We start from the raw sequence: 19,906 nt of genomic DNA on the forward strand, positions 1-19,906 counted from the left end.
AAGACACAGTCTTTTTATAACGTAATCTCAGAAGTGTCATCCCAGACATCCCTGGTGGTCCAGTGGGTAAGACTCCACGCTCCCAATGCAGGGGGTCCAGGTTCGATCCCTGATCGGGGAACTAGATCTCACATGCATGCCGCAACTAAGAGTCTGCATGCTGCAACGAAGATCCTGAGTGCTGCAACTAAGACCCAGTACAGCCAAAATAAATAAACAAACAAATAAATAAAATATTTTTAAAAAATAAATGGGCATTCTGCATTAAAAAAGAAGAAGAAGAAGAAGAAGTGCCATCGCATCACTTCTGCTGAATTCTGTTTGCTAAAAGTGAGTCACTAGTCACTCAAAGGGAGGGAGTTACACAAGGGCAGGAATACTAGGAGATGGCGAACATTGGGAGCGATCTTAGAGGTGTGCTGGACAGAATCAGTTACCGCCACCAGCCCCCATAAAACCATACACACTAACTTTGTTAAGCTTAATTTCTTCTCTGGACAATAGCTTTTACTATATCTCCCGCTTGATTTTTGGAGTCCCCTACCAATAGGATAGTTTAATAGTTGACACCCATCATTTTCTTAGCCCCTTCTAAATGCTGGGTCAGACACTTTGCAAAACTGGAAAGATGCAGAAACTGAGGCTTAGAGAGGTAAAGTAACTTGCCCAAGATCACATAGCAAATAACAAGCAGGGGCATGAGTTAAAGCCAAAACCATCTGACTCCAGAACCTTGCTCTCTTTATCATGTTGGTCCATGCACACCCCTTGTTTTTGTCTTCGCTGTGTCCCACTTTGCAATGGCTGTGACTCCTGTGATTTGGGAGAGGTGGAGGATACTGTAGACGGAAGGAAGATATGTTTCATTTTAGCCATTCCTAACCGGATGCAGTCAGGCTCACCTGTCTCCCAGGCTCCTGAACTATGCTTCTACAAGCTAGGTGTACTTGAGATCCCCGGGCCAGTGCTGAACGAATTGACTGATTGCTCCCTGTATCTCAGACACCTTGCAAAAAGCTTTACCTACATTGAGTCATTTAATTTCTACATATATTTCTGCTGATGTGCACACATCATCTTGAGTTGGCTCAGCTGGGAATAATCACTGTAACAAGGGCAATGTGGCTCCAGGAATGACCCTGGTGTAAGCTAGAGGGTCTCATTCTGCTCCCCCAGGGAACACACACGTGCTTGACCACAAGGCAAGAGAGGATAAGTGGGTCAGGGAAAATCCATATTGGACCTCATTCACGTAGGCTCAGCCACACAGTGAGCTGAAACCACAACCACATGACAGGTAAAGAGCTGGCAGAAGTGTGAACAGGCGGGGACCAAGCTGAGGAAGTTGAATCCCTAGAGCATCCCCTGGGACAACCTCATGACTGAATGCAAAATGGTCAGCTCATGCTCACCTGTGGTTTAGCTGGCACAGGCATCAAGTCGTCCCCATCTGTAGGTTAGATCATGGCAGAAGGAATCCAAGTGGGTTCAGGCTTCCTGGCTTCAGATAACCTGTCTCTTCACAGCAAAACTCAGGCCAGAAGGACCTAATAACCCTTTTCACCATCCCAGAAGAAGAGCAAAAGAGCTGCTAAGAATTAAGTAGGGTGTGAGGACCCCAATCACATAAGCTGGATTTAGGGCAGTGCTTAAGTTCCCACAGAGAGCTAGAGTCCTCTGCAGGTCCCCCAGGCAGAAGCATCAGAACAGTGCCAGCATAGTGCGATTGGGGGTGGAAAAAGAAAGAATGGAAAAGATAAAGAAGGGAAGGAAAGGGAACTGAGAAGGGAAGGAAAGGGAACTGTCTTGCTGAGAATTCAGGTTTACCCCCAAGCACACCGTATCCAAGTCTAAAGAAGCAAGACTAACTCCAGAACCCACTGGCCACTGGGCTGAGATTACAGGTGGAGGAAACCCTTGACAATAAGGATTGGTTTGAAAGACTGGAGGAATTGGGACTCCATATAGAAAGCATCAGTGAGTCTAATTCTGAGGAGCGAGGGTGGAGGGGAGCAGTCAGGATCTGGTGACTCCACTGCAGGAAAAGCCCTTGTCCCTGTACATGTATCTCAGGATATCAAGATAAGAGATCATAAGCTCAGTAACCAAGTCCTATAGAGAAAAAAGAATAGGGATCTTGGTTTCCAGTCGTGGCTTTGCCGCTACCTGTTTTACAACTCCTGGCAGATCACTTGGCTTCCCTGATCCTTGGTTTACCTGTGATGAGCAAGCCCTTAGACTGCAAGGTTCTTGTCTGATATACTCACTTCTGTTTATATCAAAGACCTAGCAGAGCACTTGGCACACAATAAGAGCTTAATAAAAATTTGCTGAATTAATTAATTACACTCCTTGGAAAGGCTGTGAGAATCAAGCCTGAGAGTTGCGTATAAGTCATAGAGACCTTAATTAAGATAATGCTTAGTTAAGATAATGCTACAGAATCTTAACCACATGGAGGTCTGATCATCAAACAGAAACGGACTAAAGCATGCCAACGGGCAGGAAACTACCGTTCTCCCTTCTCTCTGTGTCTGAAGCAAGGATCTCACCTTCCTTCCTCAAGATGGGAATGGCCCTGAACTACCTGTTGTTTACATGGTGGCTTTCTTATTTCTTTTGTTTCATACTTAGTCTACTACAACTTAACTTTTCTTCACTTCAATTGCTTTGTGGACCCATGATATAACCCAAGTCGTCCTGTCTGATATACAGAATGTAGGTAACTTGAGGGTCTTCAAAGCATAGTGGAGGGCTTAAGGGTGGTGAAAACCTCTGAAATTGAGGGCGAGATTAGTGGTGCTGTCCACTGTGAGGAATCTAAAAGAACATAAGGGCCAGAAAGGCCACCATTGGATGTCTTTTCTCTTATTCTTCATCATGGGATAGGGATTTCTATGGGACAGATAGGGATTTCTAAAGAAAGAGGTAGGAAAGATAATAGTAGCAAAATCTTATCTATGGTACCTTTGTAAAATCTCTTTATCAATGAACTTGAGATATAACATCACTCACTCTTGTGGGGCCTCTTGACTTCATGAGGATAATAAATTTCCCAAGTCTCTGCAAGCTGAATTAATTTCTCTGTATGACCTAAAAGTCCATGTCCAAAGGGGAAAAAAAATCCTTTTACAAGTAACTCAGATAAGGAAGAGAACATTCATGGAAGCTGTGAAGAAGTGTATTTGAATGCTTGATCCATAGACCACCTGCAGCAGATCACCTAAGGTACTCGTGAAAATTTAGATGCTAAGTCGTCACCCCAGACACCAAATTAGACTCTCTGGGGAGGGGAAGGAGGAAGTGTAGGAAAGCTTTCCAGTGCCCCCTTAGTAGGAAGGTGGGAAAAGGGTCAGGAAAGACCCGTGCATAATGAAATTCCAGCCAGGTAGAGTGTTACCCAAAGCAGACTAACTGGAGATGCAAGTCACTCTTGGGACCACTAAAGGTCAAGTAAAGATGCTGAAGGGGGGCTTCCCTGGTGGCGCAGTGGTTGAGAATCTGCCTGCCAATGCAGGGGACACAGGATCCAGCCCTGGTCTGGGAAGATCCCACATGCCGCGGAGCAACTGGGCCCGTGAGCCACAACTACTGAGCCTGCGCGTCTGGAGCCTGTGCTCCGCAACAAGAGAGGCCGCGATAGTGAGAGGCCCGCGCACCGTGATGAAAAGTGGCCCCCGCTTGCCACAACTAGAGAAAGCCCTCACACAGAAATGAAGACCCAACACAGCCATAAATTAATTAATTAATTAAAAAAAAAAAAGGCCTGAAAATGGGTCTCTTATAATTAGATCTTTAAAAAAAAAAAAAAAAAAAAAAAAGATGCTGAAGGTCATCTTTAAATTCCAGTGAAAGAACAGGGCTGAAAGCAAGAGACAAAACTAGTGGGTCAGGAACTTGGGAGAGGCTTTCATCAGTCAAGAACAGGGGCACGTAGAAGGCCTGGACGAACACTGATAACAGAAAGGGGCTTCTTACTCGCTCTGTTGATGTGGTCCATGGGTGGGTCTGCATAGTCTAAAGGTTTTTCTTCAATTGCTACAAACCCAAGAGGAATGCTGCTCTGGGCCACCTTTCGCCTGCTGTCACCTTCCACGACGCTAACTCAGATTTGCTGAGATTGACAGAGCTGGCAGAGGAGCCAGCCCAGCTGTCTGGTATGTGTAGTTAAAAATAATCTTTAGAGTTTTCTAAGCTGGCTTCTGAATATCTGTGGCTCTAATTGATGGGTGATCTTCATGGTGTTATATGAATTTAAAAACTACTGCCTCGGCAACTCGCCTTAGCGCTAATGGATCCCTGCCTCTTACTTGAAGGCGAGGGGCGGCTCGTAGGCCTAGGGTAGTTCGGGTTGAGGGGAGCCGGGCGGTTCAGCATCTCCGAGATGAGAGCGGCAAGAAGAGAGGCATTTAATGAGGAAAAAAAGAGGGTCGAGATGGAGTAGGTGGCAGAAACCGGGAACGAAGGACTTTCCTGAGTGACGTCTGCCACGTACTGCTTCCGAGGCGAAACGGGACCACGACTGCTCACTAATCGTTTGATGTTCTGACTACCTGGAATTTTTTTTGCAAAAACTCCTGTATTGGGACTTCCCTGGTGGCGCAGTGGTTAAGAATCCACCTGCCAATGCAGGGGACACGGGTTCGATCCCTGGTCCCAGAAGATCCCACATGCCGCGGAGCAACTAAGCCGTGTGCCACAACTACTGAGCCTGCGCTCTACAGCCCGTGAGCCACAACTACTGAGCCCATGGACCACAACTACTGAAGCCTGCGCGCCTAGAGCCAGTGCTCCAAAACAAGAGAAGCTGCCGCAATGAGACGCCCGCGCACCGCAACGAAGAGTAGCCCCCGCTCACCGCAACTAGAGAAAGCCCACTCGCAGCAACGAAGACCCGACACAGCCAAAAATAAATAAATAAATTAGAAAAACAAGAAAACTACTGCCTCAAGAATGCATTAGTGCTCTGGCTGCTACCTGCAAAGCTCCCCATATTGTCCTTGTCGCCTGCTGGCCCCAGCCCACCCAATCTGTCACCTCCAGGGGCCACGACCCACCTGTGCTTTGAGCCACTAGGTACCAAATCTTTGCCTGCTTACCAAAAGACACCCTGAAAAACAGCTTGAACCTAGAGAATAATGAGGGGGCTTCTTCACAGCTTCTTATTTTCGTTATTTCTTTTTCTCGGGGATTTCTCTGCTTCAGCCACCTCAGGGGGCAGGTACAACAAAATGACAGAAATGAAAACACTGAGCCACATTAAAATACTCTACCAGCAACTGCCAAATCCTAAGCCTTTGGAGAATGAGCTGACAGAAAGTACAGCTGTCCCTCTGCTAGCGACAGGGAGTGTGGGCTCAGATTGATGGTTTTGGGCTTAAGCCCAGGAGTTTAATGATAAAGATGATGATAATTATTATAATAATAACTAACTTTTATTGAGTGCTTTCTATGTGCCATCACACAGTCCCATGCATCATGTGTGTATATCTATGTCTATAACATCTCATTTAATTCTTATTAAAGTCCTATGAGGTGGGTAATATTATTACCCTCATCTTACAGAGGAAGAAATTGAGGAACAGAGGGTTTCAAAAACTTGAACAGAAACCCAACACAAACTAGCTTAATCCATGGAGATGTGTTGGCTCATATAACTCAGAAGGATGGGGGTGGGGTGGCGTTAGAGATAGTTTCAAGTACATCTGGAATCAGGGGCTCAAGTGATGTCTCTGAAGGACTTTGTCAATCTCTCTGTCTCTCAGCTCTGCTTCCCTGTCTGTATTAACCCCATTCTTTGTTGCTACAGTTGGGCTTCCAGATGACCGCAAGCAATTCCAGTCTTACCTAATCCAGCACCCGTGAGGCTATGCTTATCAGTAGGCAAGGTACTGACAAACTTAGGACTTGTCCCTTTAATCCTTGCTCTCACGGCAGCCAGACCCACAAATCCAACCATGTCACTCTCTTCCTTAAAACTCATCCTGCCCTTCCATTGTCACCTACAGGATAAAGTCAAATCTCTTTAGCAAGTTTCCCCATGATCCGGCCCTGGTGGGTCTCTTACTTCACTTCCCATGACCCTCCCGCAGATGCTCTGTGTTCCCCGCAGCCCATAGTACTGACACCTCCTGGATTTTCTTTCACACCTCCATTCCTTTGTTCCTGTTGTTTCCTTCTGCAGTACCCTATCCCTACTTCTGATTCCTCCTGGAAAATGCTTATTCATCCTTAAAGATTCAAATCAAGTCTTTCTTCCTCCATAAAGCCTTTCCTGGAGCCCGAGGTGTAGGTGACCCCTACCTTCATAGCTCCCTCATTACCCCTTGTTTCCACCGTTTTATAGCTGGACTTGTCTAATTGCATTGAAATTGGTCTCCTGTTTCCTCTACCAGAGTAAAGCCCTTTGAAGGTAGGATTCATGTTCTACTTATTTCTGGAACCCTAGTACCTAGTATGCAGTCAGCACACACCACGGTTATGCTCAATGAATGTTTGTTGAATTAATGGATGGATAACATGATTAACATGGTATGATTGTCAGGGTAACTTCTCTTGTGATATAAGGAGGTTAAATGCTGATCTAAGAGTACAACCCCTCCCAAAAGAGAAGGAAGGGAGGTTAACACGGTGGTTAAAAGCATGGGTTTTGGAATAAAAGTCTGGATTTGAATTCTGTCTCTGCTGCTTACTGTGTCACAATACTTAATTACAGTGAGCCTCAATTTCCAAATCTGGAAATTGAGTAATAATGTCAGCCACATGGGTCATTGTGTAGATTAAGTAAGATAATGTACACTTGAAGGAAAACAGAGGAAACTGTATTATCTTAGCTGGCACTAGAAATTCTATTAATGAGAGAACTGTGTTTGCTGGCAAACTCCCCTGATAAGGAGCTTAGGGTAGAAGATGGGACCATGAGAGTTAGTGCTAAGACATCAGCAAGGAAAAGGGAAAGTACGTTTTTCAAAGCTAAACTTTTTATTTTGGAATAATTTTAGATTTAGAGAAAAACTGTAAAGATAGTCCAGAGAATCCCTATATACCCTTCACCCAGTTTCCCCCAATGTTAACATCTTACACAAGACATTTGTCAAAACTGAGAAATTAACATGGTACAGTACTAGTCACTAAACTGTAGACTTTACTCAGATTTTACCAGTTTTCCACTAATGTCCTTTTTCTGTTCCAGGATCCAGTCCAGGATACAATATTTCATTTAGAAATTACTTTTCATAAATAGAGAGAGGAAAATTATGGCAGTTTCAAAGCAAGCCAGGATGGGTTGGGGAGGAAGAAGAGAGAGGGGAATGGGGTGGGAGGTGGAGAAGGAAAGAGGAAAAGGGGAGGCAGAAGAGAAGAGAGAGGGAGGCTCCAACTGTGCTGTGTGGACCTCTCCCTTTGAGTCCCTCTCCGTCCTACACTATAACTGTGTGAAGGCTGATGTGAGAAGTTGTAGCTGTGGAAATGGAAGAAGTGCCCTGAATTTCAGGTCTGGAATGACCTAGTGCAAAAGAGAGGACAGAGGAGCCTGAAGGCAGATTTGACCTTGGGAGCACACATCTCCAGACACAGCAATCTGCAGGAGGAGATTTCCATAGGCTGCAGAGGAGGCTGGGTGGGGAGAAACCAATTTTATGTATCTTGAGGGGCAAGATACACAGTGATTGACAGGCCTGGTTGGCATCTGCCTGATGTATAGTAGAGCTCAAAATGCTCATTATTAGTAGTATTAGTATAATGCTCAGATCCCTTCTTAAGGAGCTGCTTAGCTATCAACCCAACCCCCAAAAGCAGACTCTATTATGTAGGGACTCTCCTCCTGATTCAGGTTCCTCCCCTTTACATCACCTACTAGAGACTTCATGCAGACCACAACGGATTCACTACCAAGAGAGCCCACTCCATGGGTTGAACCATGTCCAGGTTACTGACAATGACTATCTAGGTAACTTGTGGGTCCCCAGGGCCCAGCGACAGCGGGGAAGATGAGCAAGTGATGTAGCCAGCGTAACAATAACCATGATAAAGACCACAAAACCTGTGGTTCTGAACTCCCACAGTAAAATCTGGAGTTCCCCTGCCTTCTCCCTAAAAACCTTCCTCTTCTTCCCTTCCTCCATCCCCACTCCTGCCCCAGGCCCAGCCCCAGGGGAGTCCTGAAGGGCTCACTGGCTCTCTTCACTGGAGAGATGTGAGGACATATGCAGAGGGCTCTGTCGGAGAGGCCAAGGTCAGAGACTGAGTTCCAAGAGCAGGAACTGAGGCAACCAGCTCTAAATCAAGCATTCTTTTTCTTTCACTGAATTGATCAGTATCTTGAGCACCATGTAAGAATAATAATAATCTTTTGCATTTCTAAATAACTTTTACATCCATTATTCCAAAAGAGGTATGTAGGGTATGCCCATTTTACAGATGAAGAAGCTGTGTCTCAAGAGGGTAAGGGATTGCCTGCCCAGCTAACTGTGAAGGATTCAGGACCGGAAGCTGGTCTCCCCATCTTGGACCCTGGTGCCCCTGGTAGCTGCCATCACTGATGGTTCCCCAGCAAGAGTGATTCCCAGTCTCTCAGTGGAGGGCAGGCGAGCTCAGCATCAGAAGATAGGGACTTTCCCAAATGTCAACGTTTTAGCTTTAACAAATTTATTTGAAAACACATTTCTTCAAAATAATTTATTCCTAAACAGTTAAAGCAAAGGAGTGGTTGGGGGAGACAGTTGTCAAAGAATGAATTGAACAGATGGGATAACAGACAGGTTAAGGGGAATAATTAGAGGCTTTTTTTCTTGTTATTCAACAGCTCCTTTTTCAGGCCTGTCAATCACTGTTTATCACACTTGAACCAAAACAATGATTTTTTTTTTTTTCCTCTCTGAGGCCAGGAGGACCTGCTGGGGAGATAGTCACTAACACTGAAGCAGGACCAGCATGACATACAGGCTGGAGCTGGGCAGCTTAAAAGTGTTCACGGCAACATGGAAACCAGGAGGCCTATGTCAATGGGAAGGGCCCATGCCAATCGTTAATAATACATCAGGCAGAAGGGGGAAGCAGACATTTTCCAAGCTCCTACTACGGGCTGGCATTCTTTATTTAAACCTCTCAACAACACTGCCAGATAGACACTCTTATTCCCATTTCACAGATGAAGATGCTGAGGCTCAGAGATGTTAAAAAGCACACACACACAAAATAAAATGCACAAAGCTAAATGCAAGAAAATGCAATGCCAATGGAGCTGCATGTCCATTTTTGCAACTAAGATGAGTGTCAGAATCCCAATAGTAGGTTGTGGTTCAAGCAACTTCCTGTGCTACTGGGACTCTGGGGACTAAGGGAGAGCAATCAACCTGGCTGCAGGTAAGCGATGAGGCAGAGGAAGAGCAGCTATTTAACTCAGGGGCCAGGGGCTGGGGAGGGGGCTCATTCTTGGCAAAAGAGGTACCTAACCTGGGTAGCATCACAGCCACATCCAAACCCTGCCAAATGAAGCCCTGGGCCTTTGGGTGGAGCTCAGCCAATGACCCACCTTGGAAGCAGTGAGGCTGATAGAGGAAGAGAATAGAGAATGTTAAGGGAGCACAGAGGGGAGTATGTGACCCAGGATGAGCAGAGAAGACTCCCTAGAGGAAGGGATATAACTGAGTTGAGTGGTAGCCATGTAAGTGGAAGTGGAGGAGAGGAAAAGGGAAGAGAATTCCCAGCAGAGAAGACAATAAGCAAAGACACACGTGCCAGAAACATCATGAGGTGGGGGGAAAACTATAGTTGGATGTAAGTCGAGTGATAAACTTGAAGAAAGAAGTGACCACTAATAAGGCAATAGCTGATCATAGTTAACGTCTATTGAATGCTTACCACGTGCCAGATACTTCTAAGAGCTTTACATACATTATTCATTCATTCATTCCACAAATATTTATTGAACACTACAGGGCTGGCTATATGACGTGCAGGGCTCCGTACAGTGTGAAAACTGTGGGGGGCCCTCGTTCAAAAGCAAGAAGAAGCTTTTTACTTTCTTCTGTGATCTCTCTCTCCACCAGTCATGGTATTTTTTTATTTGCTATTTAACGTTGCATTCCTGAAGCACAGAGATACTAGCAGGGCAAGTACAGGTCACTGCAGGTGCCCAGTGCCCCACCCTACAATAATATAATATTATATTATTCTATGATAATAAGGGGTGGAGCGGGCGCGCAGCCGCATTAGCACGAGACGTTATCGCGAGATTAGAGATCCTGCTCCGCCCACCGTCAGCCTCGCGGTGGTCCTCACGGCGGACAGGGCCGTGAGAGGGAGATCGGGCCTACTTCCCTGGTCCCTCCAGGCCCTCCCGCCTCGGGGCCGGTAGGTGAGCTGGGGGGCCTGGGGACCCCTCAGAGCTCCAGAGCCCTCTCCACGGCCGCCCACTGGCTGGGCCCAGGCCTTGAAGCAGCAGCGAAGTTCTCCTCCCTCCCCACCTCCGAGACCTAATGGCGGCGACCGTCTCCACGGCTCGCAGTTCATGGAGGCCTCAGCAACTGGAGTATAAGGACACTGCCATTAAGGTAACAGCTTCAACCAGCTGCAGTCTCTCCACTCAATTTTCAAAAATTGGTCCAGCTTAGATCAGTTGTGTACCCGTAGGAGGTGGCCAGAGGTCAGGGTTAAGTTGCAAGGACATTGCACATCATTACTTCAGGTCCACCTCTGTGGTTGGTACTTTTCTCAAAGAATGGCAATTGTGAGCTGGCAGTTCACCTGATGGGTATTTACTACAACATCGGTCCCCGACCTTTCTGCAACAGGGACCGGTTTTGTGGAAGACAGTTTTTCCACTGCCGGGGGTGGGGTGCGGGGGGGATGCGGAGGGTGGTGGGTAGTTCAGGCAGTAATGCGAGCGATGGGGAGCGATGGGGGGCGGCAGATGAAGCTTCACTCGCTCGCCCACCGCTCACCTCCTACCGTGCAGCCCCGGTTCCTAATGGGTCGTGGACCAGTACCGGTCCGCGGCCCGGGGGATGGGGACCCCTGTGCACAACATGTATTCTTATTGATCTTATACACAAATGATTCTCTTCAGTTTAAATAAAAAGCCTGAGGGCAGGCTGGGTCCTGGGGACCTGGCTCCCTCAGTGAAGATGGCTGGGCAGGGTCTGGGGACCTGGCCCTGAGGGTGTCGCCAGCTGAGATCTGCCTCTTCAGCTGGGCGTGGACACTGGCGGGAGGACCCAGACTGGGTGCTGGACGAACGCTGCCGGGCAGGGTAACCGGCCTGCGTAGGGACTCCCTCCTCTTAGCCAGGCCCTGGATCTCCGGAGGGTGAAAGTTGAGCCTTGGGACCTTGCCCTTTCTTGTCAGAACAGAGAATGACATTTGTTTTGGTGGAGGTTTACAGGAACATGGTGACCTGACTGCCACCTGACCTCAGGAACAAAGGATCTGACACCAAGAAGTTTGCAACAACTAACCACGCCCCTCCCTCACCTTTCCTATAAAAGGGCTTCCCTGAAAGCTTTTGGGGAGTTTGGGGTTTTTCAGATTTTTTTTTTTTTTGGGGCTGCACTGTGTCTTGTGGGAATCTTAGTTCCCCAACCAGGGATTGAACCCGCACCCTTGGCGATGAAAGTGCATTCTTAACCACTGGACCGCCGGGGAATTCCTGAGTTCGGGGTTTTTAAGGCATGAGCCACCTGTTTCCTTGCATGGCCCTGCAATAAACCTTTCTCTGCTCCAGACTCCCACATTCTGGTATTGCTTGGGCTGACTGTGCGTTGGGCACACGGACTTGCATTAGATAACACTGAGACTTGGACCATGGGCATACATATGCCTATCTCTGACCTTCCCTATGTCCATGCCAAAAGCTCCTCTGGGGCACAGGGTGGCAGTGGTTGCTGGGTAGGAGTGGAGGAGCAGGTAGGCGAGAATCCATCCCAAAGATGTGGCAGCAGCAGAGGCAGGATCACATGTGAACTGGGGTTCCAAACCCCCAGAGCATGCTCCATTGTCCCATCGGACTTCACGTATAAAACACAGATTCAAAGATAAAGTTGTGAAGAATTTCAAGATGGTGACTACAGAGCATTCAACTCGAGTTACACAGGGCTTCACTTCTGAGAGTAGGCCCTGTGCAACTGCACTGGTTTTCGCCTATGAAGCCATCCCTGGAGTACTACAATATGTTAGTTCTATTCTTGATTTTAGGATATAGCAGTGGACAGAACAAAACAGATAAAAGTCCCACTGTCTTTTTTTTTTTTTTGGCTGTGTTGGGTCTTCGTTGCTGCGCACGGGCTTTCTCTAGTTGCGGCGAGTGAGGGCTACTCTTCATTGTGGTACGCGGGCTTCTCATTGCGGTGGCTTCTCTTGTTGTGGAGCAGGGGCTCTAGGCGCGCGGGCCTCAGTAGTTGTGGCTCTCAGGCTGTAGAGCACAGGCTCAGTAGTTGTGGTGCACGGGCGTAGTTGCTCTGCAGCACGTGGGATCTTCCCGGACCAGGGCTCGAACCCGTGTCCCCTGCATTGGCAGGCGAATTCTTAACCATTGCACCACCAGGGAAGTCCCTGTCCCACTGTCTTGCAGCTTACATTCAAGTGGGGGGTAGCCAACCAACAAAATAAATGATGCAAATCGATGGTACATTCAATGGTGTGAAGTACAGTGGAGGATAATGGTGCAGAAAGAGAGCAAATGGTGCTGGGGAAGTGTAGTTTTTAAAAGGGAAGTCAGGAATAGGCTCATTAAGAAGGTGACTTTTGAGCAAAGATTTGAAGGAAGTAAGAGAATAAGGCAAGAACATAGGAAGGAAAAGATCATTCCAAGCAGACGAAACAGCAAATACAGAGACCTTGAAGCAAGAGTGCTCTCGGCTTGTTCTAACCAGTGTGATTAGAATGGGGCAAATGAGGGGAAGCTGGTAGGAGATGAGGTCAGAGAAGAAGCAAGGAGTGCAGATCACGTAGGGCCTTGTAAACCGTTACAAGGACTTCGGCTTTCACTTTGAGTATGATGGGAACCTTTGGAGCATTTTGAAGAGAGAAGTGATATGATCTAATGTATTTTAAACGGATCACTCTGGCTGCTGTGTGAAGAAGGGATGACTGAGTTGACTGAGTTGAGCCTCAAATTTTGAGTGGTAGCAATACAAGTGAAAGTGGAGGATAAGGACTAGAAAAACGGCATGAACCAGAAACTATTGCAGTAACCCCGGTGAAAGATGATGCTATCTTGGACCAGAGTGGTAGCAATGAAAAGTGATCTGATCCTGGATATATTTTGAAAGGAGAATCAACATATTTCCTCACAAATTAGATAAGGGATATGAGAGAAAACTAGGACTCAAAAACTACTCCAAGAATTTTGACCAGAGCAATTCAAAGAATGTTGCCATTAATCGAGATGGGGAAGAACGTGGATAAAGCTGGTTTTAAGAAACAATTGGGAGTTCAGTTTCAGGTAGGTTAAGTTGAAGATGCCTGTTAGACTTCTAAGTAGAGATATTAAGTAGACAGTTGTATATAAGTCTGGAGTTTGGGTGTATGGACTGGAGATATAAATACAGGAGTAGTTAGCATATAAATGATATCTTAAAATAATGAAACTGGATGAGAACCCCAAGGGAGTTGAGTGTGTGTAGAGAGATGAGGTTTAAAGACAGCTCTGAAGTACAAAAACATAAAAGTTTAGGGGGAATAACCAACAAAGGAGACTGAGAAGGGATGGCCAATGAGATGAGAAGAAAACTAGGAGAGTGTGGCATCCTCAAAGCCAAGTGAAGAAAGTGTTTCAGGAAGGAGATGTTGATCCTCAATATTAAATGCTGCTGATGGATCAATATGAGGAATGAGAACTGACCTTTGAATTTATCAACATAGAATTCATTGGTGACTTCAACAAGAATAGATTCAACACTATGGTTAGGGGTGAAATCGTGCTTAGAGAAGGTTCGGAAGAAAATGGGAAAGAACCAACTCATTATTTTGAAAATTAATAAATAAAAGGGGAAAATCTAATATTTATCCCTTTTCCTCAGGGTAACCAAATAGTTGATGAGGAGAAGTTTCTTTCTGTAGAAGCATTCAGCTAGCAAATAAGGAAGGAATGAAAGAGTATCATCATTTTGCAGCCCGTGATGAATGAATGGATCTCGACAATGCTCACCATTGGCATTATGAAAAGACATGCTCCTGAATAAAAAGGGAACTGAATCTGATTAAGCCTGTAGATCTGACATCAATTTACAAAAACCACAGGGAGAGAGGAACCCATTTAGCAACACCACAGGGAAGCAATCAGGAAAATCCAGGCTATGGGAAACTCTACAGGAAAAATGGCTGATTTCATCAATGAAAAATTGCAAGAATGAAAAAAAAAAAGAGATGAAGAGGGAAACTTATAGATTAAAAGAGAGTTAAAAGTATATCAAAAAAATTACAGTGAATGACTCTTATTTAGATCTTGATTCAAACACACTGGGGGGGGAACATCACATTTGAAATAATTGAAAATATTAAAACTGGTTGGATATCTGATTATATTAAAAATGACTTAACTTTTTTGGATTTGATATAGTATTGAAGTTTTTGGTAAAGAGTTCTTATCGTTTAGAAGCACATGTTGAAATATTTACAGACAAAATGATATGTCTGGGATTTGCTGCAAAATAACCCAGGAGAAAGGGTGGGAAAGAAAATAACGCTTGGCCAAAAATTGATAATTATTGAAAATTAGGTGATAGGCACATGGGAATATGTTAAACAATTTTCCCTTCTGTGTATGTTTGAAATTTTCTATTACAAAAAGTTTTTTTAAAATAAATTTATTTATTTTATTTATTTTATTTTTGGCTGCATTGGGTCTTCGTTGCCGCGCGTGGGCTTTCTCTAGTTGTGGCAAGCGGGGGCTACTCTGTTGCAGTGCGCAGGCTTCTCATTGCAGTGGCTTCTCTTGTTGCAGAGCATGGGCTCTAGGCATGCGGGCTTCAGTAGTTGTGGCACACGGGCTCAGTAGTTGTGGCTCGCGGGCTCTAGAGCACAGGCTCAGTAGTTGTGGCACACGGGCTTCGTTGCTCCGCGGCATGTGGGATCTTCCCAGACCAGGGCTCGAACCTGTGTCCTCTGCATTGGCAGGCGGATTCTTTTTTTTTTTTTTTTTTTTTAATATGTAAATCGTTTCTTTTTTTTTTAAATTTATTTTTATTTATTCATTTTTGGCTTGTTGGGTCTTAATTTCTGTGCGAGGGCTTTCTCTAGTTGCGGCAAGCAGGGGCCACTCTTCATCGCGGTGCGCGGGCCTCTCACTATCGCGGCCTCTCTTGTTGCGGAGCACAGGCTCCAGACGCACAGGCTCAGTAGTTGTGGCTCACGGAGGGCATGTGGGATCTTCCCAGACCAGGGCTTGAACCCGTGTCCCCTGCATTAGCAGGCAGATTCTCAACCATGGCGCCACCAGGGAAGCCCGGCAGGCGGATTCTTAACCACTGTGCCACCAGGGAAGCCCTACAAAAAGTTTTTAAAAAACAAAGATAAAGAAAAGAAAGAAATTGGTGACTGTGAGTACAGATAATTCTTTCAAGGAGTTTTGCTGTGAAGGGGACCAGAGAAATAAGGCAGTGGCCAGTACTATTTTATTTAATACTCAGTAATAACTTTTTGAAGTAGGTGACATTATTATCATCCCTACTTTACAGCTACAGAAACTAAGGTATAAGAAAGTTAAGTAACTTGTGCAGCGATACACAGTAAGTGTCAGACCTGGAATGCAAAGCCAAGTAGTCTGGATCCAAAGCTCTCTTAACCACTTTGCTCTCTACATTAAATGTAGGGGAATAACATAGTCAGCTTCACTTTACTTTGGATTACTTTGACAGATTAGTGGGGGACAAAATTGCAGGCAAGAAAACAAGTTCAGAAGCTACTGCAGTAGCCTAGACAGGAGATTATGATGACCTGAACTAGGGCAGTGGAGTAGAAATGAGAGAAATGGAAGAGTAGCAAAGATATATGGAGGCAACAACAACCAGTAGATTTTGGTGAGGTGAGGAGAACAAGTGTGGTGTGGGCATAAGTACGGATCACAGATTTGCAACTTTGTTCAGTGAAATAGCTGAGACAGAGAAGACGAGGAAAAGTAGGGTGAGGTGAAGAATTAGTACATTTGGGGCATACTGAATGCCCCAGTGCTCTCTTATAGGGGGAAGGAGATCAGAATTGAGATCATCTCCATTTGTTGGCAGAGTTATTCTTACCAATAAACCTCTTGCTTGTAACTACAAGCGATGGGTTTCTGGTTGAGGAAGAAAATGAGCATTATTTTCACCAAATGTTCCTATCAGTCAGAAGAGGCAATGGAGTTAACATTTTGCCTTCAGATTCTGGCCTGAACACCTGCCTCCTGAGTTTGATTTCCCAGGGTCACCCTCCTTTCCATCCAATAGGCATGGTTCCACTCAGGTCTTAACTTCAGCCCTAGGTAAATTTGATGTGGTAAAAGAACACAGGCTTGAAAGTTAGACAAATTTCATATACAGGGGCTGAATTTCAAGGAGAGGGAGGGAATTCCCTGGCGGTTCAGTGGTTAAGACTCCATGCTTCCACTGCTGGGGCCCCGGGTTTGATCCCTGGTCAAAGAATTAAGATCCCATGTGGCGTGGCTGGGGAGAGGGGTGGGGGAGAAAGGACACACCACTTCTAGCTATGTGACTTTGGATAAATATACGTAGCCTTTCTGAGTCTTGGTTTACCCAGTTGAAAATGAGAGGAATGGTACTTGTTTCTTAAAATTAAAATGAGTAATTGGAAGTAAAGAACCTAGCAGAGACAGTTAGGTGCTCAATAAATGTCAGTTCCACTACCATTCCCCTTTGTGAGATTCTTGGGATGTGATATCCCCATGCCCTTGGTGGTATTTATGGGTCATTTTCTACATCTGGGAAGAGCAATGGCATCAGGCTTTGATGGCCTTATCTGGTGCAGGCGCATCCCATCCTGATTTAGGAGTACTTCCACCCCCATTTGGAGTGCATAAATTCACTAGGTAAGACTCTCCTAGGATTGCAAGATTGACTCATACACTGCTTCTGCCTGTAGCTTCACAATGGCTTCCCTGTTGGGGGTATCAGCACCAAGCGTGTGGACAGCTCCTTCCCAGGACTTCCTTACTCTAATTCCAGAACCTGGCCTCTGCCCATGGTTCTGATCAGCATTTCCCTGCCTTTCTTGCTCTTCTTGCCACAGCTTTAAGCACTTGAGTTAGAGTCCGTAGATTTGGCATTTAGTAAACCAGAAAGAACCTGATTCCAAAACAAACCAGATTAGACAACATCTTTAAAAACTTACTCAGATAAATAAACTTTCTAAACCTGTATCACTGCCTTCAACTTTTTAGGAAATATCGCATAGTTATCTATGGAGGCTGATTCTGATATAAGTTTATGCTTTGAAAACAATGTAACTTTTAAAAGTTTTTTAATGATCCCCTACTGGGTTGAAATTAATGTCTTTTATCGTTTCATTCTGTCTGGCTTTGTTTTCCATGTCTTAGGAAAATGCTTGTGTAGCTGCCTTAGCTTTTCACAAATTATCAAGGGATTAAGGGCACATTTGGGGAGCGGGTTGATATTCTAGACTTCTATTGAGAGTATGTAGCTTAAATAATTCTTCTCTCTCTTCTCCCCTAGAGAGAGGCATGGACTATAGAAGGAAGAGAAGAGTAACTGTTGCTATAGGGGATAGTTTGTTTTGTTTTAAGAGAACTGAACTGAACCATACATATATTAACAATGAGAGTAGACTCTTAAATGTTGACTATAAAGTCAAAATGTTAAAAGCTGACTGTTATCCCCTGGCCTGCTTAAGTTGGGGCCTTTCATATCTTTACCTGAGTCCTGGGCTGACATCAGCACTCTCGTATTAGGATGCCTGGAGAAAGAGTCCAGATTAAGACTTCCTAAGAGTGCTCAGCTGATCCCACTTCTGGAAAGTGTGCCATGTTTACTGTATAACTACCATGTACCCAAGTCTTGGTTAGATATTTTACACGTTATCAAGTCCTCACAGCAACCCTGGGAGGTAGGTACCAGTATTCCCTTTACAGATGCGAATGGAAGCTGAAACTTGAGGAGGGGTCATACCTTACTCAAGACTGCTCAAGGGGGGGCTTCCCTGGTGGCGCAGTGGTTGAGAATTTGCCTGCTAATGCAGGGGACACGGGTTCGAGCCCTGGTCTGGGAAGATCCCACATGCCACGGAGCAACTAGGCCCGTGAGCCACAACTACTGAGCCTGCGCGTCTGGAGCCTGTGCTCCGCAATAAGAGAGGCCGCGATAGTGAGAGGCCCACGCACTGCGATGAAGAGTGGCCCCCGCTTGCCGCAACTAGAGAAAGCCCTCGCACAGAAACGAAGACCCAACACAGCCAAAAATAAATAAATTAATTAATTTTTTAAAAAAAGAATCCTCAATGTCTGATCATTGTTTAAAAAAAAAAAAAAGACCACTCAAGGGGTAGCAAGTCTTAACAACCATCTGTCTGTGGCTTCAGGTACTCCAATAAGGCAAATGGCTCTGATGGTATAATAGGGGCTGATTGTGGGTCACAGGGTCATTGGTTCCAAGATGAAGGTTCAGGGGCATTCTCCACATCTGTGAGCCAGTGCCTCAGAGTTTGTCTTAGAAGCACAAGCTGGGAACTTCCCTGGTGGTCCAGTGGTTAAGAATCCACCTTCCAATGCACGGGACAAGGGTTCAATCCCTGGTTGGGGAACTAAGATCCCATGTGCCACAGGGCAACTAAGCCCACGCACTGCAACTAGAGAGCTCTCACGCCGCAACTACTGAGCCCGCACACTCTGGAGCCTGCGTGCCACAACTAGAGAGAAGCCTGTGTGCTGCAACAAAAGATTCAGCATGCCACAACTAAGACCCAATGCAGCCAAAAATAGATAGATATTAAAAGAAAAAAAGCACAAGCTGGTGCTAAGATGGCTGCATCAGAATCAACCGGTGGGCATGTTAAGGATGCAAATATGTAGACCCCATTCCCAAAGATTCCGTAATTCAGTAGGTGTGGAACAGAGCCCAGGAATCTGAATTTTTAAAGATTTCGAGGGGATTCTCATGCACAGACAGATTTTGGGAACCATTGCTCTTTTTTTTTTTTGGCTGTGTTGGGTCTTCATTGCTGCTCGAGGGCTTTCTCTAGTTGCGGCGAGTGGGGCTACTCTTTGTTGCGGTGTGCGGGCTTCTCATTGTGGTGACTTCTCTTTGTTGCAGAGCACGGGCTCTAGGCATGTGGGCTTCAGTGGTTGTGGCGCATGGGCTCAGTAGTTGTCGTGCATGGGCTTAGTTGCTCCACAGCATGTGGGGTCTTCCCAGACCAGAGATAGAACCCGTGTCCCCTGCATTGGCAGGCGGATTCTTAACCACTGCGTCACCAGGGAAGTACTGGAACCACTGCTCTTGGCAACCTTTATAAGCCTCAGGCTTCCCTCTCTTCTGCCTTTAGTTATAAATAATCCTCAGGAATTCAGAGACAAGGCACGATTCTGAAGGAGGAACTACAGTCCCCATGGAAATGATCACACAGGACTTAGAGACTGGTTAGGACTAGTGGTTCTCAATCAGAAAGCATGTGCCAGGCCTCCCTGTTGGCGCAATGGCTAAGAATCTGCCTGCCAATTCAGGGGACACGGGTTCGAGTCCTGGTCCGGGAAGATCCCACATGCCGCGGAGCAGCTAAGCCCGTGTGCCACAACTACTGAGCCTGTGCTCTAGAGCCCACAAGCCACAACTGCTGAGCCTGTGTGCCACAACTACTGAAGCCTGTGCGCCTAGAGCCCGTGCTCCGCAACAAGAGGAGCTACCACAATGAGAAGCCCGTGCACCACAACAAAGAGTAGCCCCCGCTCGCCGCAACTAGAGAA

Source organism: Balaenoptera physalus, assembly GCF_965194825.1.
Source record: "Balaenoptera physalus genome assembly, chromosome: 20".
In the NCBI taxonomy this organism is placed as follows: Eukaryota; Metazoa; Chordata; class Mammalia; order Artiodactyla; family Balaenopteridae; genus Balaenoptera; species Balaenoptera physalus.